Source organism: Hyla sarda, chromosome 9 (assembly GCF_029499605.1).
Source record: "Hyla sarda isolate aHylSar1 chromosome 9, aHylSar1.hap1, whole genome shotgun sequence".
Taxonomy (NCBI): Eukaryota; Metazoa; Chordata; class Amphibia; order Anura; family Hylidae; genus Hyla; species Hyla sarda.
This window is the reverse complement of record NC_079197.1, coordinates 61,247,124-61,265,020: the sequence shown is the minus strand read 5'-3', so window position 1 is coordinate 61,265,020 and position 17,897 is coordinate 61,247,124. Positions and strand designations below refer to the sequence as shown.

At 43.3% G+C, this 17,897-nt stretch overlaps 1 protein-coding gene across 5 annotated transcripts in view; it reads left to right on the top strand.

The window, feature by feature from the left end:
• Positions 1–17,897, top strand: part of KLF8 (KLF transcription factor 8) — a 458,675-nt gene that overhangs the window by 410,935 nt on the left and 29,843 nt on the right. The window lies entirely within an intron of this gene.

The window sequence follows — 17,897 nt, the reverse complement described above, 5'->3', positions numbered from 1 at the left end:
AGAAAAAGTTTCTGCTCCATGGGGTCTCAAGACACTGTGCCCTGACTCACCCAGATGAACAGGACATTTACACGGTCACTCCAATTGACCACATTCCAGTGTAATGTGTTAACCGTTTTGACACTTTAAAGAAAAAAGAAATCTATTGGATGTACAAATTGTCAACGGTTGCACCCAAGGGGTTAAATGAGATAGTTGAAACAGTCCTATAATTTCGGATGTCGATAATTCACCTCTGTCATCCAAACCCCGGCAGCCGTCCAATTTAGTCATTTCCATCTCTGTATCTATTCCGGTCTATTTATATTCCTTTATATATATTTTCTTTGTGATCGGGGCTTACACATTCGTACTCGTGATAACAATGATATATACTTACTTGTTATGTACACATTATGACTTAACCTATCGGTCTGAGATGTGCCCAATGACCGCGACGGAGGCAATACCTTAAGAGGGCAAAAAGTAAATCTAGTAGGGAATTAAATGTAATCAAGGACTAAAGCCCCTACCCTAGCACTGACCAAGATAAAGCTCTGATATTGAGATGGAATTGGTGAAGCGAACTGACTGGCCGAGGAATCGATGCCTGGAAACTGAAGAGCGTTGTAGTCATGCCCACCCCTGGCCGAAACCAGAGTTGGCACTTGAGCAAGGTCAGGCCAAACCCCCGCCGATGTCCGCTGTAGCATGCTGCCTAATATCAGTGCAGGAGTGAAACACTGTGACCTATCAGGCCTGATGAATCCTATCATGTTCCTGCTAATAAGTGGCCAAATATATAACTGTTAGCATATAGGCACAACCACCACCCCCCGATTACCCTTGGCGTTGAACAGCCTAATTTCCTGTAAATCAAACAATATCTGAGCACCTTACCTGAAAACTAAGCTAACCCAATGCCCCATTCCTAACACCACTGCCTCATGAATGGTGTCCCACTGTGAGTGACCCACTAGCTATCCTGTCTGTAATTTGCCTACCCAAATGTACCTGCAGACACTACCGCTCTGTGCCTGAGCAGTCGTGCCCACACGCTGGACAATTGTGCAAATGATAATGCCGGTGAAGCAGGCGCTAATAGGGCTGTGGACCGTGTGAATGGACTCTGCTGGAAACATGTTGGTGACAACCTGTATGGTGTATCCCCTGGCAGACGTGTTGTCACACATGGTGACCCCATGTGTGTGGCGATTTGCTTTTGCTCACCCGTGGTCTATTGCCTTGCGACTGTGTTAGTAGTGTAGACCCGCGTGAGCCTTACCCTGCGGACGTGGCAGGCATGAAGGGTAACAAACCTAATTCGGAATGTTGCTCTGAAGACGTGTCAGTAATGTAGACCTGCGTGAGCCTTACCCTGCAGGTGTGGTAGGCCTAAAGGGTAACAAATGCCTATGTCGAAATGTTATTGCTCTGAAAATTGTCCGTAACAATAACCTGTGTGGTGCCCCCCATGGCAGGTATTGCTGGTGAACAACCACCTGTCGAAAAGTCATATCTCTGAAAAACGTGTCAGTACTGATGACTTGTGTGGCAGGTGTGGTAGGCATGACGGGTGAACCACCTATGTGTCGTAATGTTATGCTCTGAAGAAATGGCAGTAACCATTAGCTGCGTGGTACATCCCCTGCAGGTGTGGCAAGCAAATCGGGTAAACAACCACCTGTGAATAGTGATGTTGTTGCTCTGAAGACGTGTCAATAACAACATGCGTGGTGCCTCCTCCTGCAGACGTGGCAGGCATGGTAAACAACCACCTGTGTGACGTGATGTTGTTGCTCTGAAGACGTGTCAGTAGCAACAATTGCGATGTGCATCTCCCTGCAGACGTGGCAGGTATAAGAGTATACAACCACCTATGTGTCGTGATGTTGTTGCTCTGAAGACGTGTCAGTAACAACAATTGCGCAGTGCATCCCCCTGCAGACGTGGCAGGTATAAGGGTATACAACCGTCTATGTGTCATGATGTTGTTGCTCTGAAGATGTGTCAGTAACAACAAATTGCGCCGTGCATCCCCCTGCAGGCGTGGCAGGTATAAGGGTATACAACCGCCCATGTGTCATGATGTTGTTGCTCCGAAGACGTGTCAGTAACAACAATTGCGCAGTGCGTCCCCCTGCAGACGTGGCAGGTATAAGGGTATACAACCACCTGTGTAACGTGATGTTGTTGCTCCGAAGATGTGTCAGTAACAACTATTGCACAGTGCATCCCCCTGCAGGCGTGGCAGGCATGACGAGTATACAACCGCTCATGTAACGTGATTTTTGTTGCTCTGAAACGTGTCAGTAGCAATAATTACGCAGTGCATCCCCTTGCAGACGTGGCAGGCATGGTAGGTATACAACTGCCGTGATGTCACTGCTCTGAGGACGTGTCGGGAGCAACAATTGCTCACAGCACCTCCCTGCAGCCGTGCCAGGGATGACAGTTGTACCACTGCTTGGGTGTCTAATATTCCGAAGAAAATTCAATAACAGTCAGTTCAGATCGGGCCCATGAGAAGTTGATCCATATGCTGACAATTTCTAGCACATACGTGGAATGACGGCTGAAGTGTGATCTACTCTATAGATGTTATGAACCTAAGAGTATACATGTAAATTGTAATGTCAGTAATTGGTCCTGTATGCCCGGCTGGTGAGGCTAAAGTGTTATGTGTGACTGCCCAGTGTGAATGAGCATGAATATATAAATTCTCCCAGTATGGCAGTATGAATCCTATAAATGTATTCCCGGTATCAATGCTGTGTGGATTTATGTAATGTGAGCACTGTGGGCCAATGACTAGAATGGATGATGACCATGTGTACCCTGTGACATAATGGGCGCATGTGCCGACAATGGAAGTGCCGCAATTGTATCTAGCAAGTATGCCGTGTAAGAATGCGAGCAACTATTGTATGAGCTGGTTTTATGTACCGACTACTCCACTGAGTGCATGCATGTTATAGAACTATAAGCGTGTGTTCCATGAGATACTACGAATGTGTACTGTATAAATGAAAATGTGCTCATCATGGATGACTAATACTGTGTGGCAAATACTGTGGCGTATGCACTGCACAAATGCCACAGAGACATGCACAACACGAACTCTGCAGGCGCGTGAACCTTTGAATGCCACGAACGCACGTGCCGCATGAACGCCACAAGGGACCATGTAGCATAATGCTATGAATGAATGCACAGCGAGAGCGTATGACAAGTGTGAAACCACGAGTGTAAGACCAGTGTTAAGGGCTTATTGGCATGAGGACCGTAATAGCTGCCATGAGCATGTGAGCAGTATAAATTACGTGAGCGCATGAAACAATGTGAGCACCATGAGTGTGTTAACAATGAATATCAGGAGTGACAGAACAGTATCAACGCCATAGACGTAGAACCCAGCAACGATGGCATGGGCATGTAAAACAGCATCAATGCGGAAAGCGTGTGGACCAGAATCAATTCCAAGAGCGTATGAACAGCATCAATGCCATGTATGAAATATTGATGCCGTACACGTGAAACCGTATCAAACTGTAAAGCAAGTAACAGCATCGCAGCCGGAGTGTATGAACAGCATCAATGCCATGAGCGTGTAACAGTATGAAGTCGTGAGCGTATGAACCGTATGAATGCCACAAATGACTGTCATGAGCATGTGAACAATACGAAAGCCATAGGTGTGTGAGCAGCATGAAAGCCATGAGCATATGAGCAGTATCAGCTTGTGAGCGTATGATCGTATGAAAATCGTGAGCGTGTCAATACAGCATCAAAAACAAACGTGTTAACACTATAAATGCCAACGAGCGTGTGATGATGTAGCTCATCATGGGTGAAGAACAATATGAAATACCATGAGCGTATGAACCACCTGAATGCCTTGAGAATATTAAACAGTATGAACACCATGAGCGTAACACAGTGTGGATGCCAAGATACGTAACACGGAATACGAAGAGCAAATGAAAATGTAAATGCCATGGACATATGAAAAGCATGAACGCACTGTGTGGACAGTATAAAATAATGAGTATAATGGAATGAATACCGTGAGTTTAACAGAGCAACATCAGGTTCTTGCATAGTGAATCTCATGAGCGTATGGACAGATAAATACTGTGAGCGTATGTACGGTATGGATGCTTATGAGCATATTTCTTGTGTGAATATTGCGAGCGTGCGAACAGTATGCCATGAGCGTGTGAAAAATAAATGACACGAGCGTAAAATGCCATTAGCATGTTCGAACCATGAATGAAAGACAGTGAAGATGCCCTAAAAACGTATAACCAGTGAAAGAATTATGTGCGTATAACAAAACCCTGGTCGTGAGAAAATATGAATGTCATGATCGTATAAACAATAAATGTTGCGAGCATGTGAACCATGTAAAAGCCATAGCATATGAATCGTGTGAAAAGTCATGAGCGTATGGGCAGTGTAATGCAGTGATCGTATGAAACAGCAAAATGCTATGGGCTGATGACCGTCAATGTTATGACCTAAATAGTAAAAGCGGTGATGGAACAGTAACGATGGTATGGACGTGGATGTGAAGAAGTGATTATGACATGCTGCCTCGGATGGAAGTGTAGCCGATGCTATAACCTGATTACAAGTGCTGTGACCTTGCAGACAAACCCCAGAAACATGTGATAACTGCTGTAACAACCGTAACTGATATGCCCGCCACAGCCAACACCATGTGCATTACTTTATATATATATATTTTTTTTTTTTTTTTAGTGCCACGTGTACATGGTGTGCACAGAGTAACGGGTATACCTGGAAATTGTTAGTACCAGTAAGTGTGCACGCAGGGTATGTATCCCTAGCGACTGAATGTTAGATGCCTTATACAACTTATGCATAAACGTTGTGTGAACGGACCGTGAAGAAAGGGTGACTCCCTGTAAAGCCCTGATGACCCAGCAGTCTGCATATACATAAAATTAAATACAGTACCACAACAAGCTGTATGGCCAGAATGTGCATCTGCTGGGGGAACTAAACCCCCGCCAATCAGTTCTCCGTTCCGATCCCCGAAAGCGGCTGACTGACCGCTGTCCAGGTGCCGAGCACACCAGGGAATCATCTGACCTGCCGGTGATGGCGTCAGCCCACAGCGAGAAAGACTACCTGTGAATCACAGGAGGAGTGTACCCTCAATCTACCAAGCAGGCCCCTGGCTGTAAGGCGCTGCACAAACTTCTCTGAGTCCCGCTACCAGTGGCTGCCTTATCCAGCATCTGCGGCGACCCCGGCCCTGTAGATAAGCCACGATCTTACCCGGTGGGAGCCGGGCGCCCCGGGAGGCTATGGGTAATGCCGAGGATCGCGCCAGACATGCCTTGAACAAAGCATGTCACCGTACTCACTTTACTCCCCCCTGCCCTCAGCACATAGATGCTTACTCTGTGTGACAACGGGTGACTGCGCGTCCCATGCATCCGGCACTGAGACAGCTGACGGGCTGCGCCGGAAGCCCGCACCTAGACACCCGGTGTAGGCACCAACACCACTGGGTGCCCGAGTGCCGATAGTTGGCGGGAAATACAAACGTACGCTGCGGAACACGGGTGTCACGCAAAACTCCAGCAGCACCCAGCTGCATACCTGAAATGCCGGAGACCCGCTCTTACCCCCTGTACCATGCATGGCGCGCACCACTTCCTGCTTCCGCAAACGTCAGGAACGGCCCACTGATAGGAGGTAGGGGCGTTATATACCCCTGCCCCCGCCCACAACCCTATGTGCCGCCTGACGTGCGAGGGGGGTGGAGATGTTACCGCCCCTCTCACAAATACAGCCTAACTAGGCTTCACACTTATTATAACAAAATGTTCCCATGTCGTCATTATCACCAACTTCCAGGACAGTTGCCCTGTTTACTATCACTTATTAGTCCACTGTGGACTGGTGCATACGGTTCCCTGTAGCGTGACAATTGGTTATTATATTTTACATATATATAATCTGAACTGTGGGACTGGTTGCTATTACAGACAATATTCATCAATTGCCACCATGTTTAAGTCCCCCCTTTTTACTCATTGAGACTTTTTTAGTCATGACCCTATACAGCGGAGCCCATACAGGATCAGATGCTCTTACTCCCACAACAGCACCTTGGATAAACACCTTCACTACCATCAGGGTAATGTCTTCTTCTTATACACTCCTATTGTCTTCAGGGGAACACCCTATACTGAGATCGGTATACTTAGAGTGTTCCCGTGCATCAGGATTACGTTCCTAATATGGAACAGTGGATTGTCAGCAAGCCCTGCTTTTCCCCGCAGGTCCCCGGTGAATAGCCTCGTTTTGATTTCCTTCATTCACAAAGGTTATGTCATCTTGCTCCTTTTTGCTTACTATGCGCTACATTGTATCCACCCCCACCACTCAGGCTCGTTATGATTTTCTTCATTCACAAAAGTTTTTGTCTACTATGCGCTACATTTTATCCACCCCCATCACTCGCTATGGCGAGCGTCACACATCAGCCTCTTTCTGATGCTGTGATTAACCTCCGCTGATAGGGAGCCTCCAGCGCTGCCAAATGGGCAAACATATAAATTTTATACCAAACTCCATCTAATCTTAACTTTTATATATGTATATATTCTTATGCTTTTATCACCTTTTATGTTGTATGTTATATTTTGTAATTTAAGAGTAATGTCATTGTGACCTTTCACCCGGAACCATTTTGTGTATGTGTATGTGTTTGAACCCCTTGTTATATGCCTGAAGACGAGTCTGGCACAAGATTTGAAACTATTGTTGCGAATAAACTCCCTTTTTATTCTATAGATCTGCCTGCCTAAGATTCAGTACTCTACTAGGAGGGGAAGCGCCCGGAACCCAGGCCTTCTTTTATGTGTCCCAGGCCTTTGGTTCACATTATTCCAGACTGTGTCCTGGATGCAAGGTAGGTGAAATAATTATTTATTTGTATTTCTTTTAAAAGGGTTAACAAGGCCGGGCTGCCCTCTTTATCAGACATATCAGAGTTATCTGATATCATTTGTATTGTACCAGTCCAGTATCAGAGGATATCTTTTGTGTGTATCTTACTGCTGGTTGCTTTTGTGCTGTATCAGAGTTATCTGATATCTTTTTTTTTTCTTATTATTGTACCAGTCCAGTATCTCTTTCTGTATCCCTGATAACTTTTATATTGTACTGCTGATATTTTTTGTGTTGTCTGAGCTAAAAAAAAATTGAAGGAATCAGGCAGTATCTTTTTGTACCAGAAGATAGCTTTGATTAGTTTCAGTAGACACATTTTGGTTGCTGAGTACCAATTTTTGTTCGGACCAATCCACTGAGAGATCTTGTTAATAGGATAATTGTACAACCCTCACTCATCCCGAGACTTTAAAAGCTTTAACCCCTTAAGGACCCGGGCTTTTTCTGTTTTTTCATTTTCAATTTTGTCTCAACTTTAAAAAATCATAACTCTTTAACATTTTCACCTAAAATTCTATATGATGGCTTATTTTTTGTGTCACTAATTCTACTTTGTAATTACATTAGTCATTTTACCCAAAAATCTATGGTGAAACGGAAAAAAAAATCAATGTGTGACAAAATTAATGAAAAAACACTATTTTGTACGTTTTGGGGGCTTCCGTTTTTACGCAGTACATTTTTCGGTGAAAATGATACCTTATCTTTATTCTGTAGGTCCATACGGTTAAAATGATACCCTAATTGTATAGGTTTGATTTTGTATCACTTCAGAAAAAAATCATGAATACATGAAGGAAAATGTATACGTTTAAAATGGTCATATTCTGACCCCTATAACTTTTTTATTTTTCTGTGTTAAGGGTGCTTTGATGGCTCATTTTATGCACCGTGATCTGAAGTTTTTAGTGGTACTATTTTTGTTCTGATCAGACTTTTTGATCACGTTTTATTCACTTTTTTGTGGTATAAAAAGTGATCAAAAATGTGCTATTTTGGACTTTGGAATTTTTTTGCGCGTACGCCATTGAACGTGCGGTTTAAAAAGCGGTATATTTTTATAATTCGGACATTTCCACACACGGCAATACCACATGTTTATTTTTATTTACACTGTGTTTTTTTATTCTTGGAAGTGCCGGGTGATTCAAACTTTTATTAGGGGAAGGGTTTAATGATTTTTTTTACACTTTTCTTATGAAATTTTATAGCTCCCATAAGGGGCTATAAAATTGCATTAACTGATCTTTTACACTGATTGATCCATCTCCATAGGAATGGATCAATCAGTGTTTTCGGCGATTGAATGCTCAAGCCTGGATCTCAGGCTTGAAGCATTCAATCGGCGATCTGACTGCAGGAAGGAAGGTAAGAGACCTCCTCCTGTGCTACAGCTGTTCGGGATGCCGCGATTATACCGCGGCGATCCCGAACAGCTCCCTGAGCTAACCGGCAACTTTCACTTTCGTTTTTAGCGAGTCCCGACTTCACTATGACGCCAGTTTTTAGCAAGTCCCGACTTCACTTTGACGCCAGGCCCGCCCAAAGACCTTAACTTACCTGTCAGACATCTATGAGGGACAGTATCAAATGCTTTAGCAAACTTCAGAAACACTATGTCCACGGCCATTCCTCTGTCAAGGCTTCTACTCACCTCTTCATAAAAGCAAATTAGATTGGTTTGACAACTTCTATCCTTAGTAAACCCATGCTTGTTATCACTTATAATACAATTATCCCCTATGTATTCCTGTATGTAATCCCTTATAAGTCCTTCAAACAATTTACCCACAATGCACGTTAAACTTACCGGTCTATAGTTTCCTGGGGAAGACCTAGAGCCCTTTTTGAAGATTGGCACCACATTTGCCTTGCGCCAGTCCTTTGGCACAATACCAGACACCAGAGAATCTCTAAATATCATGAACAAGGGTACAGATGTTACTGAACTTACCTCTCTAAGAACTCTTGGGTGCAATCCATCTGGCCCTGGAGATTTGCTTACATTTATATTACTTAACTTACCTTGTACCATCTCTGCATTAAGCCAGTTCAGTACATTACATGATGTGTTACCAGCACTGACCTGTCCAATGTCAGCTCCTCCTTTTTCCCTAGTATATACAGAACTAAAGAACCCATTCAGTAGCTCTGCTTTCTCTTTATCGCCTGTGACAACCTCCCCATTATCATTATTAAGGGGTTCTACATGCTCTGTCCTTATTTTTTTGAATTTATATATCTAAAAAATTATTTAGGCTTAGTTTTGCTTTCTTTGGCCACCTGTCTCTCATTTTGAATTTTTGCTGTTTTTATTACATTTTTACAGATTTTATTAAGCTCTTTGTACTGTTTAAATGTTATAGCTGACCCATCAGATTTTTATTTTTTGAAGGCTATTTTTTTTGTTGTTTATTGCTCTTTTAACATCATTTGTCAGCCATGTAGGATTTAGTTTTAATCATTTATATTTGTTCCCCTTTGGTATATATTTAGCTGTATAGTTATTTAGAGTTGATTTAAAGATGTCCCATTTACCTTCTGTATCAGTATTTGAGAACACCTCCCCCAGTCTATGTCCTGTAGTGCAGCCCTCAGCCCAGGGAAGTTTGCCTTTTTAAAGTTATATGTTTTTGCCTTCCCCGCCTGTCTATGTTTTCTGCATTTTAAGTCAAAAGTAACTATATTGTGGTCGCTATTACCAAGGTTTTCCCTCACAGTTACAGTACCAACCAGCTCTGCGTTGTTGGAAATGATCAGATCCAACAAGGCATTGGGTCCTCCACAAACTGGCCCATTAAAATATCCTGCAATAAATTTAGGAATTGTCGCTCCTTTGTAGTTTTAGCCAACCCCGGACCCCAATCTATATCTGGATCGTTAAAATCTCCCATTATTACCACTGTACCTGCCCGGGCGGCCCTCTCTATTTGTTTATGCAGCTGACCTTCTATCTCTTCAGTGATATTAGGGGGTCTGTAGATTACACCAAGTATTATTTTTTCAGTATTTCCCTCCTTTTGTAATTCTACCCACAATGATTCCACATCCTCAGAATCATCACACACACTATGGCATCGTTCACACTGACTTTCATACCACTTCTTACATACAGATAGACTCCACCACCTTTCCTGTTCATTCTATCCTTGCAAAACAATGTAAACCCCTGCAGATTGACAGCCCAGTCATGCGAGGAGTCCAGCCATGTCTCAGTGACCCCAACTATATCAATATGTTCCTCCAGTATCAAGGCCTCAAGCCTTTTATTTGCTAGGCTTCTGGCATTTGTGAACATACACTTTACATTTCCATCCTTTATGTTATTGGGGTTAATGGGATGTGGCAGTCTGTCAAGATGAACCAACGATGTTTAATGGTGCAACACAATACCTGGTTCAGAATTATGTCCCTCAGTTCCAAACCATTCCTGCTCAGTACCATGTTCTGAATTATGCCCCTCGAAGACTACCTGTCAAAAACATCACCTGCTACAGATGTGGAAAACCCGGACATGTCCAGTGAAACTGCAGAACCAGACCTCCTCCTTCCAACTATCGAATGGATTCAGCCACTGCAAGGCCAATGATGTAACAAGACCATTGTATTATGGACCAACAACAATCTGGACCTGTCCCTGGACACCCACCACACTCCAAGAAGAATCAACAATGGACACCCGACAACAGAATGACTCCACTGAATCCAGCTAATCATGCCCCATCTAGAAGTTATCAAGAATCTGGATCAGAGAGTAATCCTTGCTCCTCCTACTATTCAGACATCCAACAACTACCTTATCGTCCTCTATAGGACAATGGCAAGCCTGTGCCCACACTAATCTCTCAGTACCGACTTTACTAAATCAGGACCAAACTCCTTTGTAAATCTTACAGTCAGTGGCAAAACTCTCCCTTTTATAGTGGACACAGGTGCGGCCAGATCTGTAATACGCTCTAAAGACCTACCATGTACTTCCCTTATCTCCTCTGATCGCCTTTCTTGTGTGGGCGTAGATGGCACACCTGTTGCTACAAACCTCACCCACCCTATACTTATTGAAGCACAGCAAGACATCCTTTCCCGTCTGCTTATATCAGATTCTTGTCCACTCAATCTGTTAGGTACTGCTTTACTCCTGAAACTCAAAACCACCATAAAATATGAGGATGATGGCATGGACCTTGAATTATCCCAACCACTCGCACCTGAAGAACTTTGTGTTCTGCAAGCCTCTCCACTGATGGTCATGAACATCCAAACGAAGACTATACCCGATGTCTATGTTCAGCAAATTCCTGACTGTGCCTGGTCCAAAAGTCCAGATGATATTGGGCTCTTGCCTGTTCCACCTGTAAAGGTATTTTTGAAACCTGGTGCCAGGATTACAAAAGTACCCCAATATTCTCTAAGAGCCAATCAAGAAGCTGCTCTATCTGAACAAATTACAACCATTCTCAAAAATGGAGCGCTAATCAAATGTCTCCCCAGCAAACACCCCTTTTGTTTCCAGTAAAGAAGACCCCAAAAGGACAACCTGAGAAGTTCTGCATGGTACATGATCTTCATGCCATTAATGCTGCCACAATTCTACATACTCCCATTGTTGCCAACTAACATACTCTGCTTAGCTCTATACCCCCAGATGCCAAGTTCTTTACTCTTCTGGACTTAGCTTTTTTTAGCGTTCCATTGCATCCAGACTGCCAATATCTTTTTGCTTTTACTCACCAAGGTGGGCAGTACACCTGGACCCGCTTGCCACAAGGAGCTTAGAACTCCCCCAATCACTTTTCTCAAGCCTTATCCACCTGTCTGGATCCATGGGTATGCGCCCATCATAATGTGACTTTACTTCAATACGTGGATGACCTTCTACTCTGTGCCACATAGCAAGATGAGTGTGCCACCACCTCAGTTGATCTACTATCTTTCCTTGATTCCATCAACTTCAAGGTGTCCCTGGAAAAGGTTCAATGGGCACAGCAAAAAATAGTCTTCCTAGGACATTGTATCTCTAAAGGTGACAGAAGACAGAAAGCAAGCCATACAAGAGATTACTGTACCTACAACTATCAAGCAACTACATGCCTTTCTTGGTATGATCACTTACTGCTGTTAATGGATTTTGGATGCCTCAGCACTCATGCAACCTCTGTGTGATGCCATTCCAACTATAGCTCAGAAGCAAACACTTTCATGGGAGGCCATACAGTGTTTGAACCCCCTAAAAGACCTTATCTTGTCCTTATCTGTTTCTCTCTGAAACAAATGGCCCTGCCTCTGCAGTCCTTGCACAAAAACATGAAGACAAATTGAGACCTTTGGGATACTACTCATGCAGACTAGATCCTGTTGCACGAACTGCACCCACCTGCCTTCGAGCTGTGATAGCTGCTAAAGATCTTTGGGACAAGACCTCATTCTTGGACATTCTATCATTATCCTCGCTCCACATTATCTGAAAGCTATTTTAACTCAATGCCAAAGAAATCCACTTTCTCTACAAAGATAAGTGAGACTTCAATGCTTTCTCTTACTCCCGGATAATGTCACTCTTCAAAGATGCACAATCCAGATGAGGAAGAAAAGCAAACCGAACAAAATGATGAAGACCTTGGTGACCCTGAGCACAATTGTTTAGAGGTTGTAGAAATGGAGACATCACATCTACCAACAGTCCAGGAAAAACCAATGGACAATGCAACCTTTACTCTTTACACAGACTGGTCCCGATATGCTGATGAAAGTGGCAACTTCCACACAGGATACTCAGTAGATAGCCCATTTGAAGTTATGCTGGCAAGACCACTCCCTCCCGTGTTTCAGCACAAGAGGCCGAACTTATCGCCTTAGCTGAAGCCTGACACATTTCAGAAGGACAACCCGCCAACATCTACACGGACTCCGCCTATGGGCATGGAGTGGCGCTGGACTTCGGATTGAAATGGGCCTTGAGGGGTACATAACTGCAAATGAAACCCCTATAAAGAACTTTGAAGCTGTCAGGACCCTGATTGAACCCTTGAAATTGCCTAAACAAGTGGCGATCATCAAAGTCAAAGCATGGAAGATTAGACTCTGAGGAAGCCAAAGGCAATTTCTTGGCAGACCAAGCAACTAAAGAAGCTGCAATACTACAGCTGCTCACTCGAGAGGAAGCAGGGGTATACATGGTGACAAGAAAACGGAAGAAAGAATCAGAAGAGGAAAATTAAAACCCTGGACTCAAGACACTGAAACAGTTCCAGACTCAATCCTTGGACAAGGAAATGAGTATGTGGGAGAAAATGGGAGCTGAGCTCAGTGAAATGGATGGCTTATGTAGAAAAGCAAACAAGATTTGCCTTCCTAAGCCCTTTACCCGGGGGTGACTGAATGTGCTCATTGATTCACCCACAGAGGAAAAAAAACAAATGATCACTTCTATCAATAAAATCTACCTTGCACAAGGAATAACAACACCAGTTGAACAATATGTCAAGGGATGTGACTTTTGCAACACCTGTAACCCTGGAAGAACAGAAGTTACTCCTAAGAAACACTTAGCCAAACCTTGCTACCCATTTTAGAGGATCCAGATTGACCACATGTAATTGCCCAAAAGTGGAAAGTTTTAGTACGTGCTAGTAGCGGTGGATATGTTCTCAGGATGGCCAGAAGCATACCCGGTCACTAATATTACAATAAAAAATTACAGCAAATATTACAGTCTTTGCTGTAATATTAGTGACCGGGTATGCTTCTGGCCATCCTGAGAACATATCCACCGCTACTAGCACGTACTAAAACTTTCCACTTTTGGGCAATTGCATGTGGTCAATCTGGATCCTCTAAAATGGGTAGTAAGGTTTGGCCAAGTGTTTCTTAGGAGTAACTTCTGTTCTTCCAGGGTTACTGGTGTTGCAAATGTCACATCCCTTGACATATTGTTCAACTGGTGTTGTTATTCCTTGTGCAAGGTAGATTTTATTGATAGAAGTGAAACTACTAACAGAGCTGGTATGCAGATTTGGAGTCCCTGAAGTAATTGAAAGCAACCAAGGACCGGCTTTCATTGCAGATATTACAAGAGAACTTTGGAAAATGGTGGGAGCAGACCTCGACTCCATACCCCATATCATCCCTAGAGCAGTCGAAAGACAGAATGGCACCCTAAAGAACAAAATCCTAAAAGCCAGTAGAGAACTGTCCCTTCCATGGGCAAAAGTGCTGCCCATAGCTTTGTACTCTGTTAGAAACACACCCCGACAGCCAGCAGGTCTAACCCCATATGCGAGACTTTTTTTTGGGGGGGGGGGGGGGGCTATACTAGGATGTTACTACCTTCAGCAGCTTAGTGCAGGAAATTATAGTCTGGTAAAGTTTGTTATCACACTGTGTAATGAGCTGAGAGTAACATGCTGCAGTTTATTCTTCCATTACAGATCCAGACGCTGAACCAGGAAGTCACAATCTGCAGCCTTTAGAGTTTGTCCTCGTGAAAAGAAACGTGAGGGGGGCGCTGGAACCTAGATTTGAAGGCCCTTACCAGGTTCTGGGTTCCTATACCATGCTCCTGCCTTATGTATGGGGTTGACAATTCAATATACATATGTGTAACTGATGAGTACTGGGGGAATAAATGTGACTATTGGCAAGCAGTGGGATGGAACACAGGGACTGACTGGGACTATAGACCACAGAGTGCCAATAGAAGTCTCTACTCCAGAGAATGACACTTACTAAATCGGGCTCCTGTAACAGAAATGGGAAAACTGGTTCTAATATGCCTCTCACCATCAAGATAGAAAACCCCGGCCCACAAGATCAGGGGGAATATATATTAGGGTTTCTACATGGAGGGATACTCAAGGGGAAATTGGGGAGAATTCTGGCTAATGGACATGGCCATTTAAAATGAGTTTAAAGATCAGTTAGGCCAATAATAAATCCCATACTGCAACATGCCCAGGTCTTTAAAGATCAAATGGTGACTACAGCAGACCCCACAATTGATACCATGATAGTTGAAACCAGGTCCTCAGACACTAACCTATGGCTGGAAGGGATAAAATATACCGTAAAAAAGCATAGTAAATCAGACTGTTATGTCTTTTTACCAACATCACCACTGACTATACAAAATGTGAACAATGGAAGAAAGAGTACCCTTTAATAACTGAGAGCACAATACCAGGTGAGGGGATTACCATTTACAAAGGAAACTACACCTGCTATGTTAGCAGAAAAGGGAAAGGTAAATTTATGGGAAATTTTCCCAAAGGGTATTGTTCTGAATACAGCAAACTAAGTGGACCGCAGATACATAATCAGGTTTACTCCTTAGCTGACATCTATTGGATCTGTGGTGACATGAAAATCCGAGCACGACTAGAGGGTGATTGGACGGGTGAATGTGCAATAGCCAAAGTTCCAATGCACATAATCCCAGATCAGGAGTATGAGACTAAATTAGCCAAATCAGTTGATACTCAAAGTAGGAGGAAGAGGGAGGCCCCTGGAGGCAGTCTAGATCCACATGTGTACTTCGATGCTATTGCAGTCAAAAAACCTGATGAGTTTAAAGCAAGAGACCAGGTAAAAGCAGGGTTTGAATCAATTTTTCCTATGATCATTGCCAGCAAAAATGTTGAATGGATAAACTACATATATTACAATCAACAAAGGTTTGTAAATTATACAAGGGATGCCCTTAAAGGATTAGCTGAACAGTTAGAATCCACTTCTACCATGACCTCCCAGAATAGAATGGCCCTAGATATGATATTGGCAAAAAAAGGAGGGGTATGTAAAATGATGAGTGAGACCTGTTGCACTTACATACCAAGTAACACTGGTCCAAATGGTAAGGTTACAAAGGCCATAAAAAAACTAGAGGATTTGTCTGTAGAATTGAAGAGAAATTCAGGAATAAGTGACCCCTGGGATCAATATTTCTGATGGTTAGGAGACTGGTTTCTCCAAGTAGTTATCACATTAGTGGTTTTCATTGCAATTATAATAACAATTGGATGTCGCATAGTCCCCTGTGTAAAGAAAACAATAACCTCCACTGTAGAGGCCGCAATTCCAACAGGGGCAATGTATGTGGATAGTGAACATACTATTTCAGCTTATCTGAACCTAATTGGTACATCAGACCCAAGCATGACCGAGAGAATTCCCCCATGAGAAAAACTATCCTGTATGCGAATGGCCCAAGGGCAAACCCAGCAGAGTAGGGCTAATATCGGAGTCCCAGGTGAAGGATCAGTCTGGGTACAAAGAGGGGTGGTTCATAAGGAGCCACTCGTCTCAAACCAGTGAAGCATCCCATACCCCTTTTTCCACCTGACCCTGAGACTATTAGGCGGAATATATTATAGGGAAAGATGTTGTGTACGTTTAACAAATATCTTTAGGGGGGAATTGTTGAAATATACCATATTGATTCTGACTATTGATCAATATATTAATACTTATATGCCATTGCTAATGCTGCAGAAAGATATTTGTTACTTTTAACCGATATATCAGCTTGCTATTTGCATGTAACTAAGATGAGGACCTTGAAATGAGGCCAGAAGACAGAAGATAAAGAAGAGGTTGGAAGTTGGAGACAAAACATTTGAAGAAAGATAGACTGTGCAGAAGGACAGATACATCTGGAATTTTCTGGTAGAATAGGGAGATGGCAACATAAGTGACCTATGGCTAAGAAAGAAATGAATGCTTAATATGCTAATATATACAGACACAATACTCAAATAACAAATCAAAATATAACATGATGATTTTGACGTGATAACTAACCTCACCTTTTTGTTGAATGTAAAAACCAATGCACTTCCGTATAATAAACAGAACTCCTTGGGACAGCTCCTTAGCTTCCTGCTGAGAAGGAGTTTTATACCAACTTTTTGTCTGGTGTGTATTTCTTGTGTCGACACTCAGCAGTGTACAGCGGCTGTCACTCACATTTTAAGGCCTAAACAGTAGCCAACCTTGACAGTGTCATAGCAAAAAACTCCTTAGGCCCCTTTCACACTGCCGTTGTGTCCCGTTGAAAAAGGTCCGTCAGGACCACATATGTTTATTTTTATTTACACTGGTTTTTTTTTTTTTTTTTTTATGGGAAAAGTGGGGTGATTAAAACTTTTATTAGGGGAGGGGTTAAACGATCTTTATTAACTTTTTTTTTTCCCTTTTTTTTTTGCAATGTTATAGACCCCATAGGGGGCTATAACACTGCACACACTGATCTTTTACATTGATCATTGTTATCCCATTGATCAATGATTCTGCCGCTTGACTGCTTATGCCTGGATCTCAGGCACTAATTAGTCATTCGGAGATTGGATACACAGGAGGAAGGCAGGCACCCTCCTTGTGTCCTCCAGCTGTTCGGGACGCTTCGATTTCACCGCAGCGGCCCCAAACAGCCCACTGAGCTAGCCGGGTTAGTTTACTTTCACTTTAGACATGGTGATCAACTTTGAATGCCGCATCTAAAGGGTTAATAGCTTGCGGCACCATGATCAGTGCTTCGCACTATTAGCCACGGATCCCGGCATAGCAGCAAAGTATAGCAGCAAAGTATAGCAGCAATTTTCCAAATTTTCACACCAGTTAAGTTTGAAGTGGATTTGATGGGCCTTTCTGTGAGAAATCCCCCCATAAATAACCCCATTATAGAAACTGCACCCCTCAAAGTACAGTGGTCCCTCGAGTTATGATGGTCCCGACATACGTTTTTTTCGACATACGATGCCCAGGCCTGGGGGTCCTTTGCCCAGGCCTGGGGGTCCTTTGTTGGGGGGCCTTGTGCTGTTAAGTCCTGGGGAAAGGGGTTATCGCTGCCGCTGCCATTGGGTGAGGGGTTGAGTTAACCCCACACCCCATGGCAGTGGTAGCGTTAACTCCTCACCCCGCGGCAGCGTTAG